The sequence below is a fragment of the Mustela nigripes genome, chromosome 15 (assembly GCF_022355385.1).
Source record: "Mustela nigripes isolate SB6536 chromosome 15, MUSNIG.SB6536, whole genome shotgun sequence".
NCBI lineage: Eukaryota > Metazoa > Chordata > Mammalia > Carnivora > Mustelidae > Mustela > Mustela nigripes.
The window spans coordinates 83,723,630-83,742,000 of NC_081571.1; the positions used below are offsets into that span (position 1 = coordinate 83,723,630).

General features: G+C 54.7%; 1 long non-coding RNA gene across 1 annotated transcript in view; it reads left to right on the plus strand.

Moving 5' to 3' along the window:
- LOC132002588 (uncharacterized) overlaps nucleotides 1-18,371 on the plus strand; it is a 183,892-nt gene that overhangs the window by 165,245 nt on the left and 276 nt on the right. The window contains exon 2 of the long non-coding RNA XR_009399954.1: nucleotides 18,140-18,332. This is a non-coding gene — a long non-coding RNA (uncharacterized LOC132002588). The remainder of the gene's footprint in view (nucleotides 1-18,139; nucleotides 18,333-18,371) is intronic.

The following is an 18,371-nucleotide window of genomic DNA, read 5'->3' on the forward strand; positions in this document are numbered from 1 at the left end:
GTCTTCCGGAGTAAAGCTTAGTGCTACTGGTCTTACAACACATTTTACTTATGGAGACGGTGTATTTCGTATAGTACATTACATGTATGGACAAGACAGAAATTATTATTGCAAAGTTTACAGATGAATGGAAATATTTTGTTTCATTTTATTACCATGTTTCTCTAAAAGATTTTATTTATTTATTTGACAGACAACGATCACAAGTAGGCAGAGAGGCAGGCAGAGAGAGGGGGAAGCAGGCTTCCAGCCAAGCAGAGAGCCTGATGTGGGGCTGGATCCCAGGACCCTGAGATCACGACCTGAATTGAAGGCAGAGGCTTTAACCCACTGAGCCACCCAGGCACCCCTATTACCATGTTTTAAAAGTCAAGTATAGTTAACACAGTGTTATACTAGTTTTGGGTGTACAGTGTAGTGATTCCAGTTCTGTATATCCCTCTGTGCTCATCACACGCGCACTTCTCATTCCCATTCCCTATTTCCCCTACCCTCTACCCCTCTGGTAACCATCAGCCTATTCTCTATAGTTAAGTCTGTTTCTTGATTTGCCTCTCTCTCTCTTTTTTCCCCCTTTGCTCATTTGTTTGTGTCTTAAATTCCACATATGAGTGAGGTGTGCCTGGGTGGCTCAGTCAGGTAAGCCTCGAACTCTTGGTTTCATCTCAGGTCATGATCTGAGGGTCATGAGATTGAGCCCTGCATCAGGCTCTGCACTCAGGATGGATGGAGTATGCCTAGGGATTCTCTCTCTCCCTCTCCCTCTGTCCCTCCCCCTGCTCTTGCACATGTGATCTTGCTCTCAAATAAATAAATAAATTCTTTAAAAAATCCCACTTGTGAGTGCAATCATAGTAAGACTTCATTCCTTTTTATGGTGGAATAATACACATTATAGATACATCGATGGATGCATGGATGGATAGATAGATAGATAGATAGATAGATAGATAGATAGAAAGAAAGAAAAGGAAAGAAAGAAAGATGGATAGATGGATGGATAGACATATAGATGGATGATAGTTACTTGGACTGCTTCCACAATTTGGCTATTGATAATGTTGCCATAAACATAAGGGTGCATGTGTCCTTTCAAATTAGTGTTTCTGTATTCTTTAGGTAAATAGTGGGCTTACTGGAGCATATGGTAGCTCTATTTTTAATTCTTTGAGGAACTCCACACTGTTTTCTATTGTGGCTGCACCCATTTGCATCCCACCAACAGAGCAAGAGGACACCTTCACCAATATGGATTATTCCTTGAGTTTTTTATTTTAGCCATTCTGACAGGTGTGAGATAATATCTCATTGGGAATTTGATTTGCATTTCCCTGATGATAAGTGATGTTGAGCATCTTTTCTCATGTCTGTTGGTGATCTGTATGTCTTCTTGGAGAACTGTCTGTTCATGTCTTCTGCCCATTTTTAATTAGACTGTTTGTTTTTTTGGTGTTACATTGTAACAGTTCTTTCTTTCTTTCTTTATGTCTGTCTTTCTCTCTTTTTTTAAGAAAACTGTATGCCCAACATGGGCTTAAACTCATGACCCAAGGTCAAGAGTCACGTGCTTTACCAACCAACCCAGCCAGGTGACTCAAGCTGTACAAGTACTTCTTATATTTTGGATATTAACCCTTTATCAGATATGTCATTTACAAATACCTTCTCCCAATTCAGTAGGCTGTCTTTTAGTTTTGTTGATTGTTTCCTTCACTGTGCAGAAGCTTATAATCTCGATGAAGTCCCCATAGTTTACTTTTGCCATAGTTTACTTTTGCTTTCATTTCCTTTGCCTCAGGAGGCATATCTAGAAAGATGTTGTTGTGACTGATGTCAGAGCAGCTGCTGCCTGAGCTCTCTTCTAGCATTTTCATGGTTTCAAGTTTTACATTTAGGTCCTTAATCCACTTTGAGTTTATTTCTGGCACAGTGAAAGACAGTGACCCAGTTTCCTTCTACTGCATGTTGCTGTCCAGTTTTCCCAATGCCATTTCTTGAAGCGACTGTCCTTTTCCCATTGTACATTCTTTCCTGCTTCATCAAAGATTAACTGACCTTATACTTGTGGGTTTATTTCTGGATTTTCTCTTCTGTTCCATTGATCTATGTATCTATTGTTGTGCCAGCACCACACTGTTTGGATGACCACAGCTTTGTCATAGAGCTGGAAGTCTGGAACTGTGATGCCTCCGGTTTGCTTTTCCTTTTCAGGATTGCTTTGGCTATTTAGGGTCTTTTGTGGTTTCATACAGACTGTAGGATCATTTGTTCTAGTTCTGTGAAATTGGTATTTTCTTCTGTTTGTATTTTGATATTTGGTATTTAGTTCTGTTGGTATTTTGATAGGGATTCCATTAAATCTGTAGATTGCTTTTGGTAGTATGGACATTTTATTTTTTTATTTATTTTTTTAGTATGGACATTTTAATAATAGTTGTCCTTCCAACCCATGAGCATAGAATTTCTTTATATTTCTTTGTTTCATCTTGAGTTTTTTAAATGTTTTATAGTTTTCAGAGGGCAGGTCTTTCATCTCTTTGGTTAGGTTTATTCCTAGGAATTTTATTATTTTTGGTGCAATTATAGATAAGGTTGCTCTCTTAATTTCTCTTTCTGGGGCTTCATTATTAGTGTAGAGAAATGCACCAGGTTTCCATACATTGCTTTTGTATCTTATGCCCTGAGTTCATTTATCAGTTTTAGTAGTTTTTTTTGGTGGAGTCTCTAGTATTTTCCATATATAGCATCATGTCATCTGCAAATTTCTGAACAATTTGGAAGCCTGTTGTTTCTTTTTCTTGTCCTATTGCTGAGGCTGGGACTTCCAGTCCTGAGTTGGATAGAAGTGGTGAGAGTGGACATCCCTGCCTTGTTCCTGACCTTAGGGGGGAGAATTCTCAGTTTTTCTCCATTAAGTATGATGTTGGCTGTGGGTTTTTCATGTATATCCTTTATTATACTGAGGTATGTTCCCTCTAAACCTACTCTGTTGAAGGTTTTTATCATGAATGGATGTTGTACTTTGTCAAATGTTTTTTCTGCATCTATTGAAATGGTTATATGGTTCTTATCCTTTCTCTTGTTGATGCCATGTATCACACGGATTGTTTTGTGAATTCTGAACTACCCTTGCATACCAGAGTAAATACCACTTCATTGTGGTAAAGGATTTTTTTAAGGAATTCTTGGATTTGGTGTGCTGGTATTCTGTTAGGAATTTTTTCACCTATGTACATCAGAGGTATGTTCTATAGTTTTTTTTTTTTTAAGGATTTTATTTGTAAGTGATCTTTACACTCAAAGTGTCAACACATAACACAGGATCAGGAGTCCCACGCTCCACCGGCCGAGCCACACAGGTGCCCCTGCCATTCTCTCTCTTAGTGAAGTCTTTTTTTTTTTTTTTTTTTTCCTCTTAGTGAAGTCTTTATCAGGTTTTGATATCAAGGTAGTGCTGGTCTCATTGAATGAATTTGGAAGTTTTTCTTCCTCTTTTATTTTGTGGAAAAGTCTGAAAAGAATAGGTACTAATTCTTCTTAAATGTTTCTTAGAATTTGCCCTTGAAGCCATCTTTGTTGTTTTTTGTTTGTTGGGAGGTTTTTGGTTTTTTTTAATTGATTAATTTCATTGTCGGTAATCAATCCATGAAAATTTTGCATTTCCTCCTAACTCTGGGAAGTTATAAGTTTCTAGGAATTTATCCATTTTTTTTCTAGGTTGTCTAACTTGTCGGTGTACAATTGCTCATCATGTCCTCTGGTAGTTTCTGAATTTCTTTGCTGTCAGGTGTTATTTCTCCTCTTTCATTTCTGACTTTTATGTACGTGAGTCCCCTCTCTTTACTTATTTTTTTTTAAAGAGTGAAAGGGAGAGGGAGAGAGAGAATCTTAACCAGGCTCTGTGCACTTAACTGACTAAGGCATCCAGGCATCCCCTCCTCCCTCTCTCTCTCTCTCTTTTTTTTTTTTTTTTGGATGAGTCTATCTAAAGATTTGTCAATTTTACTTATCTTTTCTAAGAATCAGCTTCCAGTGTTATTGATCTCCTATTGTTGTTGTTATGGTTGATTTTTAGTTTCTATTGGAAATATTTCAGATTGTATGTTTCAGTTCCAGAATTTCCATGTGTTCTTTTCTGATCATTTCTACTTCTCTGCTGATTTTTCCATCTATTCCCACAAGACATCCATCCCTTCATTTAAAAACATCAATGTATTTATAATAGGTGTATTAAAGTCTGTCATTTCTGGGGTGCCTGGGTGGCTCAGTCAGCTAAGCGTCCAGCTCTTGATCTCACTTCAGGTCTCGATCTCAGTGCCAGGAGTTCAAGCCCCATGTTGGGCTCTGCGATGAGTATGAAGCCTGCTTAAAAGAATAAATATAAAGTCTGACATTTCCGTCATTTCAGGTCTGTTCCTTTTAACTGACTTTCCTACTTACGTTTTCCTCACTTTATTTTTTTTCTTCTTTACGTGTCTAGAAATTTCGTACTGTATCCTGGGCATAGTGGTTGCTACAGTGTTTTATGTCCCAATTTTATTGTCTTTAGAGTATAGGACTTAATTCTGAAGCAGTTAATTCACTTGTGGATCAGCTCAATCTGTGAAGGCTTGTTCCTAAGCTTTGTTAGGACACATCCCAAGGAGTCTTCCCTCTAGGGCTTGAGTCGCCCTGTTCAGAGCCCTGTTCTCCTGGGATATTAGCTGAGAGCTCCGTGTGTTCTGTGTGGTCTTTCCAGCCTGGTTGGTTGGTGCTTAAAACACAAAAATCAACATGGAACATGATGGGGAGGCGGCAGCCAGCTCTGGTTCCAGCAGCAGGCACACATGCCTCTCGCGCTCATCTGTGAACGTAATGACAGCATCGCTTTTGTCCTTCAACTTACATGTGTTATTTTCTTAGTGCATGAAAGTACTTTAAGTTGAAACCACTCACAGAGAACTACCGGACCTGTGACACAATGAGCAAGAGGCAGAGGGCACCGAGCACGTGGCAGGTGTAGGACCGTCCTTTGAGCATCGCTCCTCCCACCTGGAAGACAAAGGAGTTGCCTTAAATTTTTTTGTTATTTAAACATTTGAGATTGTATGGTTCTGTGTGGCTGCAAGTGGTTCTTCCGTGGCACAGTGAAGGTGGGACGCTATTGAGGTCACTTCTATCAGGCCAGCGAAGAAGCAATGCCGAGCTTCCAGCCTGACTCTGGAGCCAGGGTGCCTTGGTCTCCGAAGGGAGGAGAGCAGAGCAGAGACAGTTTCGCGAGTGCCTCTAGCGGATAAGAACCACGATTTTCAGTCCCTTCGGATCCCCTCTGCCATTCGGGATGGCTCTCGCCCCGGGGAAAGGAGTGTGTTCACGGCAGAGTCTTCTGTGCCTTTCTGCCGGGGGCTGTCAACCTGGGACGAAGGACTCCGCGCAGAGTTCAGAATGACTCACCGTGCTTGCACGGAGAAAACATCCCCTTTATGTTTATGAACGCCCAAGTGAAATTTAGCATTTTCTTCTGTTACGAATGTAGTCGGCAAACCACGGGGGGATGAGCATTTCCTGTGGTGTTGTCACCCACGGAAATAATCGGTATTTTCATCTCCTACTACGGCGTTCTTCTCCCCGCCACTTTGACATTGCGGTGGTTTTCAGAACTGCCACAGACCTATTTACTGAGCGCAGTACGGAGGGAAATTATTACCATCTTAGGAAATATTTTTAAAACATATTTTGATATTTGCATTTCAGAATATGGGTTGTTTCCTTGATCATCTTAAGCAGCAGTTTTAATTTTCTCCCTGAGGAACTCAACACGCACACAAGCAGACCGGACAAGCGACCCCCACACAGCCGTCCTCCAACTACACCCCCGAGTCCTTGGCAGGGCGGCCTGATCCCGCGGTGACTCCGGGATGTCCCGCAGGCCGTTTGCCCTGCAGTGTCCAGCGGTCCGGGACGCGGCTGCCTCCGAAGCGCGGTCACCCCGCCCCGCTTGGCTCGGTCTCCCCGACTGAATGTGGGTCTCGGGGCTCGACGCCGCCAGCTGTTGGGCAGAAGCAGCGGCGAGATGCGTCCCGGTTCTCCGCGCCCGCAGCCACTCATGTCGCGGGTTCAGATGCGTCGGGGCTTCGGGCTGCCGGGCTTGCGGCCCATCCCGGCTCACGGTGTCCCCGAGGACAGCGGGTCTCCGGGAGCCGTTGGCTCGCCCGGGGCCAGAGCGAGCGGAGAAGTCAGAGCGCACGTTCCGGACTCTTTCCCTTGGTCCCTGCAGTGTCCACACGGCCGCGCGGGTCCTTTCACGCCGCCCACGGCGCACAGGCCGAAGCGCGACCCTGCGAAGGGGTCAGCGGCTGCCCCGGCTGCGGCGACGTCCGGAGCGGCTCGAGCTCGTCCCGCAGACCAAGGAGAGACTCGGGGCTGGGCTCCGGCTCTTCCACGGGGCCTGTGGGCGCCGCCCGCGTCCTCCGGCCCCGTCCCCCGGCCCGTCCCCCGGCCCGTCCCCGGCCACGTCCCCCGGCCCGTCCCCGGCCACGTCCCCCTCCCCGTTCCCCGCCCCGGCCCCGGCCCCGTCCCCCGGCCCGTCCCCGGCCACGTCCCCCTCCCCGTCCCCGGCCACGTCCCCCGCCCCGTCCCCGGCCCGGCTTCCCCTCGGCCGGCCCGCGCGGCACGTGGAAGCCCGCGGGGACCCTCGCAGGAGCGGCTGGCGTGCAGGCAGGGCAGGGCCCGCGCCGCTGACCAGCTGCACAAACCGAGGCTAAGTGTCGCGTCCGTGCGGTCCGCTCTTCCCCGCACAACGCCAAGGCCCCGAAGCCGCCGCATCGGTCCGAGAGCCGGGGAGGCGCCGCCGACGCAGGACGGGGCCGGTGCGCGGCGAGGCCCTGCAGGCCGGAACCTTCCGCACGCGCGGCCGGTCCAGGGCGTCTGCGGCTCCGGGCGCGGCAGGAGGCGCGGCGGGCGCCCCGACAGCGGTCCCGCTGCCCCGCCGCGCGCTCTGCGTCCCTCCGGGCGTCCGCTCCGTCTCCGCAGCCTTCGCCCCTGCGCCCCCCGCCGCCTCCTGCGCACTTCCGGCTTCCGGCCTCCGGAAGGAGCGGGACGCTCAGCCGGAAGCGGAAATGGGCTTCCGCGGGCCGGGCTCCGCCCACTGCACGGCTCCGCCCGCCCCGCCCCGCACGTCCGCGGGGCTGCTCGCGTCCGGACCCTGCGGCCCGCCGGGACTCGCCACCCCGCGCGTCCGGCCCGACCCGACCGCCGACCCCGCCGTGCGGTGAAAGCGCCCGCGCGGCGGCTCCGCCCGTCCTTGCGCCGCGGGCACATCGGTGCTTGGACCGTCAGCGGCCCGAGCCCGGGACCCCGTTTCCGCCCGCCCCGCCCCGCCGCCTTCTTCCTGCGTGTCCGGACTCGCCCGCCGCGCCCGCCGGTGTCCGCGCTGGCCCCGCGTGAGCCGCGTCAGGGGCGTCCGGGACTCGCCCACGGTCGTCCACGTGGCTGCCCGGCGCTTCCGCCCAGACTCGCTCGCGTGCGTCCGCTGGGGCCTCGCCGGCGCCGCTGGCCACGGGCACCCACGGACGCCCGGCGCCGGCGTCCCTCGAGCTGGCCTCCTCAGCGGCTCGCCGGCGACTCTCCGCGCCTGCTCGGCGGCTGCGCAGTCGGCGTCCCCGGCTGTCCCCGACTGTCCCCCCGGCTGTCTCCGGCTGTCCCCGGCTGTCCCCTGGCTGTCCCCCCGCTGTCTTCCGGCTGTCCCCGGCTGTCCCCCCGGCTGTCCCCCGGCTGTCCCCGGCTGTCCCCCCGGCTGTCCCCCGGCTGTCCCCAGCTGTCCCTGCTCACGCTGCGCAGGTCCTGCCGAAGGCGACTGCCGGGCCGCGGGGGACGGTGGGGTCCCGGGGGTCCGAGCGCAGACGCGGCTTCCCTGCCCGGCGGCTGGTCCCCGGAGCACCAGCAGCACCGACGCCGCGGCCCGCGCTCCTGTGGCCCGGGGTCAGCCCGCGGCGTCCGGGAGCGCGAGCAGCTCTGCCCCCCCCGCCCCCCAGTGTTCGCCACGAAGGCGCTTCCTCCCCAGGGGCGCGGCTCCGGTCGTCCCGGCGGCTCTTCTCCGCGGCTTCCGGCCGGTGCTCCGGGCTCCTCCCGGCCCTGCCCTCGCGGCGCTCCCGCCGCCCTCCTCGTCCCGCGCCGCGCGCTGCTCCGCCCGTGCCCCGGGGCTCTCCGGCCGAGCTGGCCGCCTCGTTTCCGCGGGCAGGACCGCGGGGGCCCTTGGGGACTCCCACCCACTCGGCCACCGGGTCCTGCGGGTGTCGGGGCCTCTCCTGCCCTGACCTTCCGGCGGGGCCGCACATCTCCCCGCGGAAGGCCGCGAGCCGGGCCCAGCGCCGCCGTCCGTCCTCCTCCTCGCGGGCCACATCATTCCGGCGGCGGCTTCTGCCTCTGCAGTCGGGAGTCCCCCGGCCCGAAAGGACCGGACGCTCGTCCGTGTTCGCGGCGGCCGTGCCGGGACGACCCATCTTGCAGCGCGTGCGGCCCCCAGGCTCCCCGCGCCGGGTCCTGCCCCTGCTCCCGGCCTGTCCTCTGCTGTCCCTCGAACGCACGAACACCAAGACCCCGATATCCGGGCGGGCAGCGAGTCCTGCGTCCTCTGCCCGTGGTCCAGCTGCAGAATGTCCTCTCAGACTGTGAGGCCCCGTCCCTGCGCGCCCTCTGAGATCAGCAAGGCCGTCCCCGCGGGCGTGCAGCAGGGACCTGGGGAGCCAGGCTCTGAGTGCTCCCAGGTCTTGTCTGCAGCCGGTTGCCACAGCGGCCGGTGCAGGATCACTGACGGGCCCCACAGTGGCCGCGGCCACCCCGCGCATGTCACTGTCTCCGGGGGCTGCCGCCGACCTCCGGGCTCGGGCTCCGTGCTGCCCGCCCTGCCGAGACCCGCACACTTCTGCGGCTTTCTCTCAGCCTGGCAGGGCATCTCCCCGACCCTCATTCCCGGCCTCGCACGGGAAGGTCCAGGCGGTCAGGAGCGAGCTGGGAGCGGAGCTCCTCCTGACCTCACCCGCTGAGCAAGCAGGATCATCTCACAGAACGAACGACCGGGAAGAGCTTCCGATCCAGGATCTGTATGCATAACATCCACTGCAGTCGGTGGTGGTGGAGTCAGTGACTAATAAAAATGTCATTTCCTGTGATTTTTATAAATTACAGTAAATATGCAGTAATGATCCACATTAGGAGCTGAAATGCAGGCAGCCATCTGGAGTTGAGGCCAGGGGACCCATCGAAGCCTCGAGAGGTAGACCCCACAGGTGCAAATTGACACCCGGGAAAACAGTAGTTAATCCGTTCTAGAATTTGGAGAAAGAGAGAATGTTAAAATAAATGTATGTCAAGCAGACAAATTTGGACTTCTCCAGGAGGATCTGTCACGTCAAACAGGAAATAGCTATAAATTACTTGTAATAGTAAAAACCTTGTCATTTATAACCTTTAGAGCAACAGGCTCATTTAACACATCAGCTCACAGATCAGGATCTGGGGCAGTCGGCCCGGGGGTTTATTTCACTTGTAATGGGCAGAAGCGGGAGCCAAGCGTGCGTGGTCGGCAAGACCCCACAGCACGGTGTCGGCATTCGCAGCCACAGAACGAGCCAGGGAGAGAACCAACCGCCTCAGGCCCAGGGCGGCGAACGTGTCAAGATATGAAAACCGTTTCTGCTCTGAAGAAGAGAATTAAGACGTGATTGGAAATGTCGTGCCTTGGGTAGCCTCATAATGAATAATTCCAAACAAATCCCACCATTATTCTGTTTATTTGTCTTACTTAGAAGCTGTTGGAAGTCATCGGAGCTGAAAGGATGTCTCGACACGCCAAGCGCATGTACGGTATCTCTACTCATCTTGCTAACCAGCGCCCGGGCGAACGATGACTGCGGTCCCCTGCCTCTCTCAGATTCCTCCATGGCTAGTGCCCAGGGACCGCACTGCAGCCCGCAGACACCTTGAGGCACTCTGACGCCGTCATGAAGTGCCCCAGGAAGGCGGAGCACGACACCCTCGGTGTGGTTTGAAGGTTCAGCGGGAAGGAGGTATCTGTGTCAGAGACTCCTGCTGGGACTTACGTGCACTGAATAAACGTGTGATGTCGGCTGACGCGGAGGGAGGAAGGTTCTGCAAAGGAGGCATGGGAACGCCAACGCACGGCCCGGGAGGACGTGGCAGCAGCCACAGTTGGAATCTGTGGTCTGTCGGTTGCGTGGCTTTCCCACGTCCTTCAGGATAACGCTTCTGGTCGGGGTGAAGTTTGTCCCCATCCAGTGCGCGACTCGCGGCTGCTTGAACACCCGCACACTCAAGTTAGTCTTAGACAGAAGTTAAAATTTAAAAATTCACTTTGGTAGGTAGTTTATCGTGTTCATTTAAAAGAATTGCTGCTCTCCTCTGAGCGGGGTCCTGTTCTCACAACAGCCGCTGGTTTCCTCAGCCTGGCGGCAGTCGGTGAGGGGAGAAGGGGCTTGGGGACACGAGGGCATCTGCGGGGAGAGTCTGGACACTACTCAGAGCACGCAGGTCGCCGTCCTGCACCACGGGGAGAAGAGCTGAGTCTGGGACCCACATCACTCAGGTCGACACCCCCGTCTGGAGCACCAAAGCCAAACCCAACCAACACAGCACGCTGAGACGAGTCTCTTCACCGTGGCCTTCACCAAACACACGTGTGTGTGGAGTGACACACTGACTCGGGTGCAGCAGACACATTACAGAAGCGGGTTCTTCCCGCAGCTTATGTAAGTCTACAAATACCAGCAACCTGTGTCTTTAGCCTCAACTATTCTATTATCACTGATGAAGGAGTGTTTTTCTGTCCGGGGGGTGAAGCGAATGGATAATTATCTCAATCCCACGTTCTTAACTTAGAGACTGCGCGTTGCTTGCACAATCACACGTTATGTTAGCCCATCGGTTGAGTTTCAGCGAAGTTCATGTCTGCAGAACAGCGGGTAATTCTGAACATGCTGCAGCAGAGTGTGACAAACTCGTCAAGCTATTGCCTCGGTTCAGAGACGCCCAAAGTAAAGATGGGTCCCCGGCCGACCGGCATCTTACGTGTGTTGAAGAAAGCGGGTGTGCGTGCGTGCTAACCTGTGGATAATCTCTTGTCCGTGTGGTTTACGGCGAGGAGAGATTGTGTGTCAGAGGTCACCTGTTCTGTCCCGATACCTCGTTATGTAGGAATTGTAAATCATGTCCCCAAACTTCAGCATGGCTCTTTTTATTCTAGGAAGTCCTGTATTTTTAAGGGGCTCCCACTGGATCACCCTGGGGATTTGGCAAGGGCTCCTCTTGCCTTGCCCAGCACAGACCAGAAAATTCACAAAGGAAGACTTTGGAAAACGGTCAAAGGATGAAGCAAGGAGATCGGTGTCCCAACTGGTACCGAGCGTGATGATGACTCAAAACAAAAAAATCACCCAGTTAGTACCACTGGATGGGATTTAATTAATATTTTAAATCTCAAGATGAGCGTGCAAATGTGCAGCAGAACTTTGGGCTATATTTGGGCTTGTTTTCTGGAAACCTGACAAGGCAATTATTGTAATACAGAAAAGTCTGCGCCGCTGACCCTGCGTCCGTGCCACACGGTATTTCCAGCCTGCGTTCCTGCCACATCTCTCCTCAGAGCCAGAAGTCTTGCAGAGGACTGGGAACCAATTTGAAAATGTTAGGTCAGTTGGAGGTGGTGTGAGGACAGTAGAGAGGACAGAAAGAACAAGTTGAGATCTTTAGATTTTTAAATGATCGGGGTTCCATACAGGAGAACAGACGTGTTGGCGCAATGCTCCCACACCGCTTCTTGGCACAGCTGACTGGCTGGAGGGGAGCAGCCCCCCGTGCGCACACGGTCGGTGACTCTCTGTCCCCGTCTTCTCCAGCAGAGGGCTGGTCCACGACTGAGGCCGCCGCTGCCCCATGGTCGGTCCCTCTGCTCCATACCTCATCCTGTTCCGCTGGTGGCATCACCTCACCGTCCTCTAGGCACCGTTTACAGGGAATTACCTTTTCCCTCAATTATCCGTCCCTTACGGACCCAGGTTACTCTACAAGGATTTGCATTCAAAGGACACAAAGAGCAAGCCATGGCACCCGGCCAAATGAAAGAGTGATGTTCTGGTGAATTTGGCCTAAATAATTTACTGCTATGGAAAAGTGGAAAAGTGGAAGGTGAGCGCTTTGACCAATAAATCTCTCTTGCCCGGGAAAGCCTTATCTGGCCCCTCCAACATATTCCACACGAGGAAGCCATCACCATTGGCTCTGGTTTGTTATTTGTAAACCTTGATCTTCTGCACTCGGTGTCCTAAATATGGATAATTAGCGTCAGTTTATCATGCTTCTGCATATTTTCTCTTCTCTCCAAACACGCGGGCTTCCATTGGCTGCCGTTCTGCCACAGAAGATTATGGAGACAGATTGCAGAGAATGAATGTGCTAAACGAGATTAGGAAGGAATAGAAATAGCAACTTGGCCAATAAATTCCTCGTGAGAGCCTTATCATACAATTACACGCGGACTTGTTTCACACTCTCCCAGCCTCTTAATCCAACGCCCCCACCAAGAGTAAAATTTCACTAATTTCTGAATTACCGCATATCCCCCTGACTTGTTACCGAGAATGGTTAGAAGGAGAAACCCCTGCTGAAAACAACACATCAAACTTGACAATAAAAAAAACAAAAACAAAAACAAACAAACAAAAAAACTTAAAATGCCAAAATGGGTGGTATGGATTTGGGGTGTTTCAAGCAGGTTCGCCACCCAGGAATGAACATACAGAGCCTTGGCACGGAGAGATGTTTGACTCCACTTTGAGCCCCCAGCTCCTCTCGCTGTGCCCCGGTGGGGTCCAGAGCTGGAGCATCTCTTCCTGTCAAGCAGCGCCGTCTGATGCGCTACAGGACAGGACCAAGCCTTTGCTTCTTTGCTTCCTGTTACTGCTGATAACAATCGGTGCCCCCGAGGACTTGTGGGCCCGTCCCTAGAGCTTCTGGGGTACCAGCCCCTCTGCACCCAGACACACTTCCCACCTACGGCTCCTGATGCACGACCAGGGGCATGAGTAGAACTCCTGCCCTTGGGACGCCTGGGTGGCTCAGTTGGTTAAGCAGCTGCCTTCAGCTCAGGTCATGATCCCAGCGTCATGGGATCGAGTCCCACATCGGGCTCCTTGCTCGGCAGGGAGCCTGCTTCTCCCTCTGCCTCTGCCTGCCATTCTATCTGCCTGTGCTCGCTCTCTCCCCCCCCCCCCTGATAAATAAATAAAATCTTAAAAAAAAAAAGAACTCCTGCCCATTCCAGGTCCCAGAGAACAGTGTGACCACGGCCACTGCCCTGGGGGGCATCCACAGAGGGAGCCCTCCTCTCCTCCCCTGCCCCGGGCTGCACTATCTGTTGGGTATTGGAAGAGGCCCATGAAGGGCTTCCACGCACCAGGTACTATTTCTAGCACCAAGCCACAGCCCGGCCTGAGGATGCACCCTCAGAAGCCAGGCTTGGGGGCCAGAAGCCGGTCTGCAGGGGAAACCCGTCTGCAGGGCGGAGCGCAGGCATGCAAATCCAAATCAACCTTCCACAGGACGTGCTGCGGGAGAGGACAGGCTCCCACTTCAAGGTGAGAAAAAATTCAGGAGCTAAAGAAATCCGCAGCAACCGTGAACGGTTTTGAACGCAGAGCATTAAGCAGCCTTCCTTTTTTTCCCTCCAAGTCCTGCCTGGTCGGGTTCACTGACGGAAGAACCCGATCCACGGTCGGGAAACCGAGTCCACACTTCTGAAGGCCTGCCTCCGGGCTCTGAGGGCAGGAAGGCAAGTGCACAGCATTTGGCACCGGGCACGGTGCTAGGAAAGAACCCGGCCCTGGACACCTGACTGGTAGAAGGTGCTGCTCTGTCTTGAGCTGACGAGTATGCGTTTGCCTTCTGCAAGCTGCCTCATCTCTCAGCTGTCGAGACTTTCCTGTTTCAGAGCCAGAGCCAGCCTGGGCCGGCCTCTCCTCCAGGCACCTGGGCAGGGACAGTGAACCGGGGCCTGGCAGGAAGGCCCCACCCACCAAGCCAGGGCCGTCAGCACAGGCTGGAGGCCATTTCGGGGGCTGCGACAACCCAGCACCTCAGGTCCTGAAGTCATCTGTGTCTAGAAAGCACAAACACACCGCAGATGGCCGGGAACTTCCGCTTTGCCTGAATCTTCCTTCTCCTGCCCAAGGAGGTGCGGGGCCCCTGAGAAGGAGTCAGACTAGCTTGTGTTTTCCTTTCGGGGGCGGGGGCTAGGAGAGTTTGCAGGGCTGACATAGGGGACTCTGAGCTTCGCCTTCATCTCCAGCGAGGTGCAGGGCCCCCGCGGCTAACAGGGCCCAGGCGGGGGTTTCCCGGGGACCAGAGCTGGAGGAAGCTCAGCGGAAAATGTGAAATCAGATGGGTGCTCCAAAAACTGGCCTCTGGTCCCTGTGCCGCCCTGTTTCCTGGGCTGGGAGCTAAGCTGGGGGGAGGGCAGGGAGAAGGAGCCGTTTGCCATTAATCTGGGAACAAACGGCTAACCTCGGTGACTGGGATTGTCGCTTTTCTTTTCTCACTCTTCTCAGTGTGGGGAAGCGCGGAGCCCGCGCGGAGCGATTGTGAGGGATTGTGAGGGGCTCTGCTGGAATCTGGCAGCGCGGAGGCTTGGAGAGCAGCCCCATGCTGGCTCCTATTCAGCGGGCGAGTTTTCCTCGAGCTTTGGAAGTTTCGCTCAGCCGTGCACTCAATGGCTTCACAAAGCTGATTACAAGCTTCAGCGCATTCCTGAAGGAGCCAAAAGCGACGCAGGTGCAAACGAGCCGAGGGAGCCCCTTATCCTGGTGACAGAATGGGGCAAGCTGGGAAGGGCTTGGACCACACAAATCCAAGCTCACCAGGCAGCAGAAAGCCTGCCTTGGGAACCGGGGGTCATTATCCGCCCTATTCAGCAGGGCCCAGGGACCCTGGGGGCCCGGAGGCAGACCTCGGGGGAGCGCCAGCTCGCCTGTGCCACTGGGGTCCGTGCCGGGCGTGGGCTGGCCTGGGGCGCTGGGCAGAGGGGGGCTGCCTTTGCACCCACGGCCTCAGCAACACCTGTGCTCCCATGTGCCCGTGTCAAAGTGCGCAGGAGGCAACCGGCTGTGTGGACAGGACGCACTGCCGGGTCATCCAGCGTCCAGACTGCCCTGCAGGGTCTCTGCCCCAGCCGGGCGCTGTGGGTCCCCGACGGTCCCCCAGGCCACTGACACTTGGCTCCAAGGGTCATTCTGTGCCCTTTCTCTCCCATCCCCCCTTTCCCATCAGTCCTCCTGGCCAGTGCGGTGGGAGGGACAGTGCGGGGTGGGGAGGGGGCAGGTCACGGGGTCGCCTCTTCGAAGAGATCAAGAGGCCTTTGCAGTGAGTCTGATTCCACGGTGGAGAGGAGGGTCCGGCCTCTCTGGGAGAACGAAGGACGTGCCCTGCTCGCTCTCAAGGACCAGGGCCCCAGGGCGGGCCCAGGACAGCGCCGAGGCAGGGGGTGGGGGAGGCGCGGGCACCGGACGTCCCCAGGGGGCCGCCCCAGACCGCATCAGGTGCGGGGCTGCGAGTCCCGGCCCTGGCGCACGCGGTACTAGCGTCCCTGCGTGGGGCCCGGGCGGAGGTCCGCCTGGTGCGCGCCCCCTCGCCCTGCGCCCTGCGCTGCGCGCTGGGCCTGGCTGCGCCCGGGGGTCCCGCGGGCAGGGCCCGGGCAGGGCGCTCGCGCCGAAGCTCTTTTGTCTGATAACTAATTTGAGTTAATGCGATCTTTATGTAAAGCTAACAGCGGATAATTGTCTATTTTCTCGCCAACAATCTCCATCACAATCACTTATCTGGGAACCTGCGGCTGGATTAATCGTTATATTCCCGAGATGAGCGTTGCTGCGATCGGCAGCGAACGCGGGTGGGGACAGGGAAAGGCCTCCCCCGCGCTGGCGGGGCGGGTGCCGGCCAACCCCGCTACTGCCTACAACTCGGCAGCTCGGCATTCCGGGGGTTGGTGCCCACGGGTGCAGCAGAGCGCCTTCTGTGGGTCTTGCTTTTACTGGGGGGGGGGGGGGGCGGGGAGGGGGGCAGGAGGAGGAGGGAGGGAGAGAGGAGGGAGGAGCAGGAGGAAGGGGAGGTGGAGGAGGAGGAGGAGGAGGTCCTGCAAGCTGCAAGGCTGGGCACAGCCAGGGGTCTAGCCGGGCCTGGCCCTTGGGAGCTCCGACCCCAGGATGCGGCCTGCAGGTCCACGCAGTGGAACTGTTGGTGCCATAATCAAGTCTCCTGATTGGGAGAAAGCCCGCCGGCCCCCTTACTTTCTGCAGAAAAGGTTCTCCCTCCCTTCCTGCCCCGGCCACCTGTTCCGCTGTAGGTCCCTCCTCCAGGATCCGCAAATCTGCAGATTATTGGCAATATTTGCACTCCCGTGATTGAAACCCCCAAGGAGAGGACCTGGGGTGTGAAAGCGTGTCCCAGGGCCGCAGTCCCCACCCTGCTCCTGTGCCGGGGGTGGGAGGATGGAGCTGAAGCCTCTTGGGGGGAAAGGCACTTGCATGACAAAGATTTTGTCTTTGGAGCGGAAGTCAATGCATCAGTGTCATGAAATCCAGGCCGGCAGGTCTCAGTGCCTGTGACTGGAGTGTGAGCCTGATTCAGGAGGCCGATTGCCCTGTGTCTGGTGACTTGGAAGTAAACCCACTCTGTTTCCTTCAGCTCAGAGTCGCCAGCCAACGGAGCGCCATGGCCACTTTTCAAAATGGTGTTTTTGGAAAAGAGAAACTCGGTCTCTCTTGCGACAGTTTGGGGCCTCATGGAAGGAAACTATTTGTTTTCCTTTGGCAGACTCTTAGAATTCTAAGAGCAAAGGCGTACACTGAAATAAAGTGCCATAAGTGTCCTGGATTTTTACGGAAAGGAGGACCCGAAACTGCCCCCCAGCAGGGCACTGTGAGGTCCGCTACACTCCGTGGTCTTCAGTTTCCCCTCCAGCAGCTTGATGAGGTCTCGAAGGCAAACAAGTAAATCCACCCTGGGAGCTGGCGGCCGCCCCCGCGGAGTTTCCCAGGGCGGAGTTTCCCAGGGCGGCTTTTTGTGGCGGCCTCGGGAGGCAGCCTGCTTCATCTCTCACCTGAATCTTGTCATCTCGGCCATCTTGGAGTGATCTGCGAACAATGCTGATCCCCGCGACAGAGCCGCTGGTCAATCAGGCAGAACAGACTATGCAGATGCGGCGGGGAGGCCGAGCCGGGAACACTGGCGCCCATTGTCCGCGCGTTTCCAAGTGCGAGCAGCTGCGCAGACTTGTCGCCCTGGACCCTCGCTTGCCACACTAATGTCATCATCGCAAACATCACATTTGAGCACCATACAATCCGAATTCATTAGCAGCCTGCTCGGAGAAGGTCTCTCTTCTCCCTGACAAGTTTCAAACCGCAGACCCCTCCTGTCGGGAGGGGAGGAGAGGCTTGGCAAGGGACAGCCACCGATGAGCCACACGTTCCTCTCTCTGGAGAATCGGAAAACTTTAAAACGGTCCTTGGGCTCCGGAGCTCGGATGTCTGACTCAAGCAACTCTGAGTTTTCGAGGTTTTCACGTTTTTCTGAGTGTGCCTTGCAAGTTTAAATTCCCGAGAGCAGCCATCGTAACAGGTGGCGAGCGTCTAACACAGGCGCCAGCTCCTGCTCTCGGGACAGGCCAGTGAGAGCCCCTAAGGCTTCTCTCTAGACCGAACTCCCAACAACACATACTCGAGCTGTTGGCCCAGAACAAACAAGCTGGTCAGGAAGGCAACATCGCTGCTCCACGGCGACGCTCCGAACCACTCACCATCCCGGCGCGTCGCAGGCTACCTCCACACCACGACCATATGGCCACCCTTCTCCCTCTCGGCCACCTTGCGCCCCCACTCCCCCTTCCAGGGTGACCTCGTGTTTCCTGAACCGTGTGGCGGGAGGGGCGGCCTGTGCTGGCTGCTCTGGCCCACCACATCCCTGAGCCTCCCCGAGGCCAGCTCCAAGGACGCAGAGGCCGGCTGGACCAGGGAGGCTTGGGCACCCGCGAAGGTGGCTTTCTTCCTCCGACAACTGACCTGTTAACCTGTCCTTCCTCTGCCTCTTTACACAGGATTCCGTGTGGGTCGTCCTCTCCCTTCCTCATCGTGGATGGACATCTTTCCCAGAAGGCAGTCAACACAGAGACAGGCTCCAGGCCATTCCCAGCCCCGGAGCGAGAGGCAGACATGGAGGCTGAAGGTGCCCCAGGGTCAAGTCTTCCTGGGTGTCCAGAGGCTCCCGGGGGTGCCCGGAAGCCTCTCCAGGTGAATGATTCCTGACAGACTGAGGGGGTAGGATTTGGA